The sequence below is a fragment of the Liolophura sinensis genome, chromosome 1 (genome assembly GCF_032854445.1).
Source record: "Liolophura sinensis isolate JHLJ2023 chromosome 1, CUHK_Ljap_v2, whole genome shotgun sequence".
NCBI lineage: Eukaryota > Metazoa > Mollusca > Polyplacophora > Chitonida > Chitonidae > Liolophura > Liolophura sinensis.
In genome coordinates, this window is record NC_088295.1 from 7,828,004 (window position 1) to 7,838,626 (window position 10,623).

General features: G+C 40.6%; 2 non-coding genes across 2 annotated transcripts; both read left to right on the forward strand.

The window, feature by feature from the left end:
- Positions 1-265: 265 nt before the first annotated feature.
- Positions 266-337, forward strand: Trnah-gug (transfer RNA histidin (anticodon GUG)). The gene has a single exon. It is a non-coding gene; the product is annotated as a tRNA-His (tRNA).
- A 3,579-nt stretch (positions 338-3,916) lies between these two features.
- Trnah-gug (transfer RNA histidin (anticodon GUG)) lies at positions 3,917-3,988 on the forward strand. Its single transcript has one exon. It is a non-coding gene; the product is annotated as a tRNA-His (tRNA).
- The last annotated feature ends 6,635 nt before the right edge of the window (positions 3,989-10,623 follow it).

Below are 10,623 nucleotides of genomic sequence, written 5' to 3' on the forward strand. Positions count from 1 at the left end.
CATCTCATGGAACGATTTTACGATGATTGCCTCATCTGGCTAAAATACCCGACGCGTCTAAGAGATAATTTTTGTCAATGGGTAGACTCCTATACGTCTAGCATACATCTCTGTCAACGTCTATCTCCCCGGAATGGTATGTTGTAGCAGGTAATGAGTTCAGGTCATGTGTTTGTACACTCGCTCAGATATCAGAACGTAGACTGCGTAGAAATGTGAGGATGAAAATTGTACATGAAACCATTCTGTGACACATTACATGTACGCCGTGGTAGTCTAGTGGTTAGGACTTCTCGTTGTGGCCGAGACAGCCCAGGTTCGAATCCTGGTCACGGCATTTTCCAATGTCTTCCTCGTATGAGGGTAAAACGGGATATTTTACAGGTTTGAAATACTTATTTATAAACGACTGATTACTTCTGATTAAATCATCGGTCAATTAGATAAATACTAACATTTAGGCTTACAGACGGTTTATATTCTCCTCTGGTTTTCAGATAACGCTTCACTCAGAAGTACTGATATCTTATACAACAAACCAATCAACAATCGGCACCCATAAATATATGGAATAACGACACCCATATATCTTCCATTCTTTCTTAGCTTTTCTTGGGATTAAAGTTGAACACTTTGCCGTTCATGACATGAGCAATTTCACTTATGCAATTAGACGACTGAGACGAGGCTGAACCGAGCTCACTACGTGGCCGAGTCAGTCTGTGTGATTTAATCCGATAATGTGTCATATGCATACAGTTAGTGACAGAACAACATCGGACAATCCCGGATAATACATTCTACACGAGGTGTTAAACGTAGCCATGACAATGCCGTTGTGAGGACATCTCCCTTATACCCTTCACATATCGAAGCCATGACAATACCGTTGTGAAAACATCCCCCTTATCCCCTTCACATATCGAAGCCATGAAAATGCTGTTGTGAGGACATCTCTCTTATCTCCTTCACATATCAAAGCCATGACAATGCCGATGTGAGGACATCTCCCTTATCCAAGCCATGACAATGCCGTTGTGAGGACATTCCCCTTATCCCCCTCACATATAGAAGCCAAGACACTTCCTTTGTAAGGACATCTCCCTTTTCCCCTTCACATATCGAAGCCATGACAATGCCGTTGTGAGGACATCTCTCATATCCCCTTCACATATAGAAGCCATGACAATGCCGTTGTGAGGACATTCCCCTTATCCCCTTCACATGACGAAGCCATGACAATGCCGTTGTGAGGACATCTCCCTTATCCCCTTCACACGACGAAGCCATGGCAACGCCATTGTGAGGACATCCCTCTTAAAGAGTTAGGCTCAAATTAGATAGCGTGACCATAAACATTTTCCCTCTTCTTGTCAAACAAAACGGATAAAGCGTACACGAAAACATATCTAAGTCAATACCAGAACTACCTATTTCTAAACGCTTATAACAAAGTTTACGGCGACAGTCTCTATACCCTTGTCCAAAGTCCAGAGTTTCACAAAAAGGTGTCCATTTAATGTCTGTATCGGCTAGTTCATATGATGATCATATATTGCGTCATGGAGTTGGGCTCTACGTGCTGTGATTATTACTGTCAAAATGTTGACAAAGTCAATAAACGATAACTGCCTGGGTCAAATGCCACTGACGTTTCTGTTCATCACACATTGGCAAATTATGACCCGAGCGTAATGAATATGGTTTCACGTCTCAACCGGAATTATCAAATGACAACAGTATATCAGAATATCGTGTGTGTTGGACACACTACCGTGAACACTGTTTCTTCATTTCCGCACAAGCATTAAATTCTGTCAGGTAGATATTGTAGGCTATCCAACATTAAAGAGACTTGGTTACATGTCAAATTCCCCATTGTGAAAACTAAAAGCCTTGCCGTCATCATCCTGGATATGTCAGATTAAGTTCCAGCAACAGAACCTCACAGAAACTTAATTTTTACTCCGAAGGAGTCTGAATGATTAGGAAATTCTATACAGCATAAAAAAAGAAAAGACAAATGATGCGAGAACATATGGGTGCGATATTGCAGTTAGCACAACAGCGTTCGTGGTGGAAGATATCCTCTTGCGCGGATCTGCTATACGATAGAACAGCATTAACTGTGTAATTTTGTATTGTGTGCATGTTTAAACTGACAGCTTATTCATTCTTAGACAAGGAACTATGAGCATTCTGGCCAATTTACCTTCCAGTCTGTCTCACCCGACGAGTTTAAATGATTGGAATTATTCAAATCTCTATAGCTGGTATAGAGCTACCATAGCAATAACCGGCAGAATATCGGCTGAGATGATAAAGTAGTTACCAAGATAATAGATGATCTGCCAGCGACTTAACCTCAGAGTCAATCTGCAAGCCCAGGAATCACAACGTAGTTTTCCCGAAGTTCATTAAAAGAAACCACCAAGGTCGGTGTAAAAAGACCTCTGTTACCATTACCTGGGTATCATATATTTATCACCGAGTGCTCAAAGATCCTGCACACAACGGGACTACACAAAAAGTTCAGTTCTCTGTCATAGGTTTTGTCTTAACATCTTAATTGCTGCTAAGTATTTGTATTTTCTTTGCTAAAGGCCAGCTAGCGTTTGTTCCACTTGGGATTCCTCAGCCACTGGTGTATTTCTTAAGTTACCATAAACCAATCAGTTCATGGCGGTGACCCCCTTTTGCCCCCTGTATACAGAAGATCCCAATTGTTGAAAGGGTCGAATCTCCCCAATGACTGATTACATATCCTCTTCACGACAATAAATGAATAGACAAGACTGCTGTTGGACCTAATTATTAAGGATACGGGACACGTTAATGTACTCATGCCGTGAAGACAAAGCTGTAAGATCGGGGTGTCTTACTCGTGGACATTAACCACACGCGTGACCTCTTTATTAAGATGAGACTGATCAGCCTTGCACCACGAATATCATCAGGGCAATTTGTGAGCTACAGGTAAACGACTTGAACATCTCACCACCTGAACAAAGCATAGAAAATCACATTTATAGGCACCTGGAGACACCTGCTTTTTTAATTCATATGCCTGTGCGAACAGTGTTATGTTTTTACAATAAATATGTTTTTTTTAACCTTTGACATTATATCTTTTATGACTCCTTTGATAGTTCAGTCGCCCACAGCGTTACTCGCGCTCCTATACAGTTTAACTGGTTGGGCTGGGGCTTTAAGTCAGTGGATTTGCCCGGTACCCGAAGTAATGGTTTCTCTGTCATGTTTACTCCATCCCTAATACTGTCTTGTTACAGAAAGAGTTCAAAGAAGCCCAATCATCTAATTGAATGAAGTGTAATTTGTAAAATTTTGTTCCAGGACAAATTTCTGTCAGTGTCTAGTCTTCCAAGACATATTTCCTTCAGTGCATAGAGCTGTATATTTCCGAGAGATATTTATGCTAGTGCACAGAATTGCACATTTCCAGGACACATTTTCTCAGTGCGTAGACTTTTATACTTCCATGTAGCTGGCAAGGCGTAAACTTGGATACTTCCAAGAGATATATACCAGGGCCTACAGACTCCTACTCTTCCAAGAGATACTTCTGCCTGTAAACAGACTCCAAGAAATATGTCAGTGTGTAAACTTATACACTTTCAAGAGCCATGTCTGTCAGTCAACAGGCTTACACACTTCCAGCCTTGACATACTGTGATCTCCATATCAGCTTATGAGTCTAACAGATACCTCTGTCAGTAAGTAGGCTCCTATACTTCCAGTATGCATCTCTAGCCTTGTCTCCCCGGAATGGCATGTTGTTACAGGTCATGAGATCAGGCCATGTGTTTGCACACTGCCTCAGATATCAGAACGTAGACTACCATAGATGGAGAGGCAGATTTGTATATGAAACCATACTGTTGCAAGGTACATGTACGCCGTGATAGTCTAGTGGTTAGGACTTCTCGTTGTGGCCGAGACAGCCCAGGTTCGAATCCTGGTCACGGCATATACTTCTTCTTCTTCCTTTTTTTTCCCTTGGAAAAGTCGACGTGATATTTCAAAGGTATAGACTATTTATTTCTTACATGAATGTGTGATATTATTGAATTTTGACCTCTGCACCAAACTGTGGTTGTCAGTGTTCAGTGTCTAAATGATTTGAACACCACTCATTTAGATGAATACTAACATGTTGGCTTACAGAAAATTTACACCTGCTTATACCTGTCTACCTATATCTGTGTACCTGTATCACAAGATAACAACACACTGAGATGTGTAGATTTCATGTACAAACATTTAACCAACACTAAGTACCAATACTCATAAATACCTTCAGTAATAACACTTATGTATGTTCCATTTTCTTCGCTTTCTTTGGCTTTGGCTTCAAATCCATGAAAATACCATTATGATGGCATCTGCCTTGACAAGAAACCGTGTTTTACCGGTCACGTGTGACCATTTGCCAGATATCACATATTATTGCATTTTTTTTTTTTTTGCCTAATTCTGCTGACAGCCATGATACTTGGGGGCGTGTAATTTGCTACTATCTAAGCATTTACATGAACGGATAGAATAAAGCCCTTACTTGGGTAAATTGACAAGAGGTCGTATTTCACCGGTTAAGTGTGACAATTTGCCAAATATCACACTGTCATCGCTGCTCTGGTTTTGTCCTCTATGTTGCTCGTCTTTAATCATGTTAAATAGTTATTTACGAATAATTGTCTATATTCCTCAGAGTTATGTAAAATGGTCATAAACCATTCCCGTCTTTTTATCACGCAAAATGCGTAATGCGAACAACAATACCAGAACACAATACTAGAACTATATTTAAATAGCACCTATAACAATAGGCTACGACGTTAATAAAATGGAATATCTGCCTCGGCCAGGTCACACAAATGTAGTTGGGTTCTACGTGCTGTACTAACTACTCTCGAAATGATCATAAACGATAACTGCCTGAGTCAAATGCCACTGACGTTTTCGTTCATCACGCAGTGGCAAATTAATACCCGAACGCAATGAATATGGTTTCATCGTTGAACCGGAATTATCAGATTACAAGAGTATATTAGTACATCGCGTATGTTGGACACACCACCGTGAACACTGTTATCTTCATTTCCGCACGAGCGGAAGATATTATAGAACATCAGATAGACTTGGTTGCATGTCAAAGTCCCTAACGTGGGAACTAAAAGCCTTGCTGTCATCATTCTGGACATGTCAAAATAAGTGCCTGTGACAGAACCTCACAGCAACTTTATTACATTGAAAAAAAAAATAACTAGCGCGAACAAAATATTGGTGCAGTATAGGAAATTGTACGACAGCGTACGTAGTAGAAGACATTGCCTTGCGCAGATTTGCTATACGATATAACATCAGAGACAACATTATCTGTGTACTTTTGTCTTATGTATGTGTAGACTGAAGGCTTCTTTATTCTTAGACAAATAACTGTTGGAATTCTGAACAATTTATCTTCCAGTCTGTCTCATCTGAAGAGTTAATGTCTTTTCTCAGCTCGGGCTGAGCTTAGAGATTAACAAGTGGCCGTTTAAAATGATTGGAATTATTCAAATCTCTATAGCTGGTATAGAGCTACCATAGCAATAACCGAAGTGACAGAATATCGGCTGAGATGATAAAGTAGTTACCAAGATAATAGATGATCTGCCAACGTTTTAACCTCAGAGTCAATTTGCAAGCCCAGGAATCACAACATGGTTTTCCCTAAGCTCATCAAAGGAAACCACCAAGATCGGTATAAAAGACCTCTTTTACTATTTACAGCGAGTGCTCAAACATTCTGCTCAGAAGGGGATGACTCAAAAAGTCTAGTTCTGTGTCGGAGGTTTTGCCTTAACATCTTAATTGCTGACAAGTGATTGCTTTTTTGCTAGAGGTCAATTTATGTTTGTTTCACATGGGATTCTCCAGTCTCTGGCGTATTTCTCCGGCTGACATAAATCAATCAGCTCATGGCTGTGAACCCCATTTTTGCTCCCCATACGTGGAAGACCCCAGTTGTGGAAATACTAAATCATCGGAATGAGCAGCGACAAAAGGACCTTCTCGCCACAGTCAGAGAATAGAGAAGTACAGTGGTTTGAATGAATTATTTGAGATAAGGGACGCGTTGATGTACCGATGTTGTGAAGAAATAACCTTAAGGTCAGGATGTCTTACCGGAAGACATTAACCACGCACTTACCCACATCTGAAAACTGTTAGGATATGAATGGTCCCTCTTGTGAGATGAATGTCTTCAAAGCCGTTTGTGATACCTTTGGACGCTGTATATATAGGAATGTATTTTAAGATGAATATAAAACAAGACAGAGAAAAATGCAGTCACCATGTGTACATACGACTAGAATATAGCAATACTTGGACAAAGCAGAGCAAAAGACCTCAACAGGTGATGTTCACACCTGGAGAAATGAGTCCAGTTTGAGCTCTCACCAAGCAGAAACTTTCGAATCCTGGTCACGGCATATACTTACTTTCTTTTTTTCCCGTGAAAAGTCGATGGTAATACATCATATTTTACAGACGCAGAGCACTTATTTCTTAAAAGAAAGTGTAACATTGTTGAACTTAGTTCTCTGCACCAAACTGTGTTTGTAAGTATTTAATGTATAACTGATTAAAACACCACTCATTTAAGTACTAACATGTCACGTGTGACCATTTGCCAGATATCACATATTATTGCATTATTTTACCTAATTCTGCTGACAGTAATGATGCTTGGGGGCGTGTAATTTGCTACTATGTAAGCATTTACAATAACGGAGAGAATAAGGCCCTTACTTGGGTAAATTGACAAGAGGTCGTATTTCACCGGTTAAGTGTGACAATTTGCCAGATATCACACTGTCGTCGCTGCTCTGGTTTTGTCCTCTATGTTGCTCGTCTTTAATCATGTTAAATAGTTATTTACGAATAATTGCCTCTATTCCTCAGAGTTATGTAAAATGGTCATAAACCATTCCCGTCTTTTTATCACGCAAAATGCGTAATGCGTACAACAATACCAGAACACAATACTAGAACTATATTTAAATAGCACCTATAACAATAGGCTACGACGTTAATAAAATGGAATATCTGCTTCGGCCAGGTCACACAAATGTAGTTGGGTTCTACGTGCTGTACTAACTACTTTCGAAATGATCATAAACGATAACTGCCTGGGTCCAATGCCACGGGCGTTTTCGTTCATCACGCCATCAGTGGCAAATTAACAACCGGACGTAATGAATATGATTTCAGTGCTCAACCGGCATTATCAAATGACAAGAGTGTATCATAATATCGCGCATGTTGGACACACCACCGTGAAATATGTTATCTTCATTTCCACACAAGCATTAAATTCTCCCTGGTAGATATTGTATCCAACATTAAAGAGAATTGGTTGCACGTCAAAGTCCCTATACTGGCAACTAAAAGTCTTGCTGCCTTCATCCTGAACATGTAAAAAGGGCAGAATATCGGCTGAGGTGATAAAGTAGTTACCAGGATGATAGATGATCGCCCAACTTGCCATAAGAAATCACCCCTGGCGAGTGATCTTGACACCTGGAGTCCAGTTTCAACTCTCACCAAGCAGAAACGGAAACCATGGGGTCCCGATTAAAAACTCATAATAATTAGTAGAACTATCTGAAATATGCAGGAGGAAGTTTGCCGAGAAAACAAGACTTATGATCAACTTACCTTTACTGATGCTAACTAGTCCAGTTCATCAGGCTGCGTCCGTGGACAGTGGTTTAGCTCGAGTCACTTTGTAACTCTGCGCAAGTGCAACAGCGCACAATATTTGGAAACAAGGTCTAGAGGCAGAATTCATAAATCAGTTACTGCTATGTGGGACCTCTTGCACAAGATGTACTTTGCTTTCTCATGTAGCGATATAAATTTCCGTACTCTTTCTTTTTGTAGGTGAAGTGGGTGCGGTATGAAGTGCTGAGATGGATGCATTGTGGAACTGATACTTCCGAGTTTTGAGGGACTGTTTTCTGTGCGGTAAATTCCACTTCTCCTTGCATGACATAAACGATGTTACGAGCAGGACTAATTGGGTACAAGCCCTTCCGAACAACTATACAGGAAGTAAAGACACAACACGACGCGTTGTTTGCAGAAAAAACACTGCAAGGAAGCAAGAAATATGATAAAGTTGAAGACGATGGTAGGGTGATATATCATTCCGTCGTACGAGCTAATTGGAAGGGGCTATCGTAAATTAACTAAGGTATACGGAGATTTTGAGTCTACAGGAAGACACGCCGGCATTGTGCCGTTCCCCAGCATTCGTGGCCACATTCCATAGTCAGCCAGCATGAACAGACCCGTTGGCTCCAACGTCGGGACAAGTTAAGTTACCAGAAAACATTAAGGATAACCATTTATCTCTCAGCGTGTGCCTTTTGGCAATTCGACCGCTTAAACTAATAATATTCGGACAGATTTACAGAGATTTACTTTCTGTTCATTCTTCCCCGCACACTTCTCACACACTGCTACCAAGACTGATTTTATTCAAGCTGGCCCGGAAACAAGTACTTTCAATGTGGTAATTAAACGCTAATCAAAGCACAAAGATGCTCTGCATGCATCAGTAGAGGCATTCTGTGTTACGTTTATTTTCGTCAGCATGGCATCTTTACTCCCCGTTGTTTGTTTATTTTTGATCCATACTTTGCGGCTGTACACGTATATTACAGTCTAATCAATCGGAGTTGGTAGGAGAAATGCTTTAGTACTGAAGTGAGTGAGTAAGTGCTTGAGGTTTGAAGTCGTACTTAACAATTTTTCAGTCATATAACGACGAAGGAATCCTTAGTGTGCATGTCAAGTGTTTCCTTGCTGCATGGTGGATTTCTACTGCTCTTTCATTTAGTGCTGCTTCACTGAGACGACTTAGCGAAGGCAAATTAGCCGACCCATCCGAGCCATTATACTGATACGGGTCCACCAGTCGTTGCACTAAACCCCTTAATGCTGAAGGCCAAGTTACAACTTCCTCTTTTAAGGTCAGTTGTGACTAACAAGGACTGACCCTGGATTTACCGCTTCCCGAAGCGGACGTTCTACCAACAGTGCTGTCGGGGCCAGTGTTCAATGTTTAAAATATATAGTTGTTATATGGACGAAGAGCATTTCTAAAGGGCGTTTTTCTACTTTTGAAAATTTCTGTACCTATTGAATCATAACTAGCTGATTCATGTATTCTGATAAAAACACAGGACAAAATTAAATATTCTCGATTTATTGATTTATTTATTTATTTGGTGTTTTACGCCGTTCTCATGAATATTTCACTTATACGACGGCGATCAACATTACGGTGCGAGGAAACCAGGAAGAGCCCGGAGAAATCCACAGCCTTCCACAGGCAGACCTTCCAACGTACGACCGAAGAGAAAGCCAACATGAGCTTGACTTGAACTCACATCGACCACATTAGTGAGAGGCTTCTGGGTCAATCAACTGCGCTAGTATACGCTAGCCACCTCGGAGAGGAGGACCCCTTTAAACTTTTTTGACTATAAGGATAAATGTGGCAGTGGTAGAATATACCTTATTTAACAATGGTTCACTGATTCCGTTAACGCTCCAGCCAATAGGAAACCATCAAATCAGCGAAGACAGCATTCAGTGGATACTCATGCAGAGCATTATGTGCCAATTGTCTTCGATAAATGAAAAACATATTTTCGGCAAATTATAATAATGGTTTATCTATAATGAATACTAGTCTTTCAACGTTCATTTGAAAATAAATGTCGTGTAATATCAATGTCGTGAAATAATACAGATTAATATTTGTTATACAAATACCGTAGATTACCAGTGGGAACAAAATCTATAAAACCTGTAAGAGACGTGGATGTGGTTAGGCGTATTAAGCGTTTTGTTACGAGAGCGGGGTACGCGGGATGGGATCACTGTAATTATACTCTACTTCTCATGAAGTGTCATTCCTTGTTATCCACTGACAGCTCGCACAATGCTGCTATTATACTGACACACATTGCTACAGCTACTTCCTGGGTCGCTAATAACCGTCAAGGGGTGCTTCTGTATGTGAAGGAATTGACAGCATGCGGGGTGTGATGGGAACCTTGTCAGCTGCGCGGGACAGGGGGATGTCGTTCTCCATGCATAAGATCTCAGAATGGTTGCCAGATGCAATCGCTACTGACTTGGTACAAATCGGTCGTGTTTGAAAGGCGGGTCGTGGGGTAAACCCTGCACACAATCCTGACAGGTTCAAGGTTTGTGGTTGACAGCTTCAGGATAAGCCCTCCTCCTTCCTATTCAGACTATAATAATCATGTTTGTAACTGTGACAGGTGTCCTGTTATCCTGTTTCCGTACGCTTATTAGCTGTCAGGAATTGGTCATTCTGTTATGTTACCTGATACAGTTTGTCTGAATAATAACCAGAAGGGTGTGTTCTCTTCTTTCTGGTACATGCTGTATCCATTCATCTGACAAATTTGCGTCCCTTAATTTATTTAAGGCCATATAAGAACATTGAGTTTCAAGCCTTAGATACCATCTTGATGCATGACGCAAAACTTACTCTTCTCCTACATCTAAAGATGA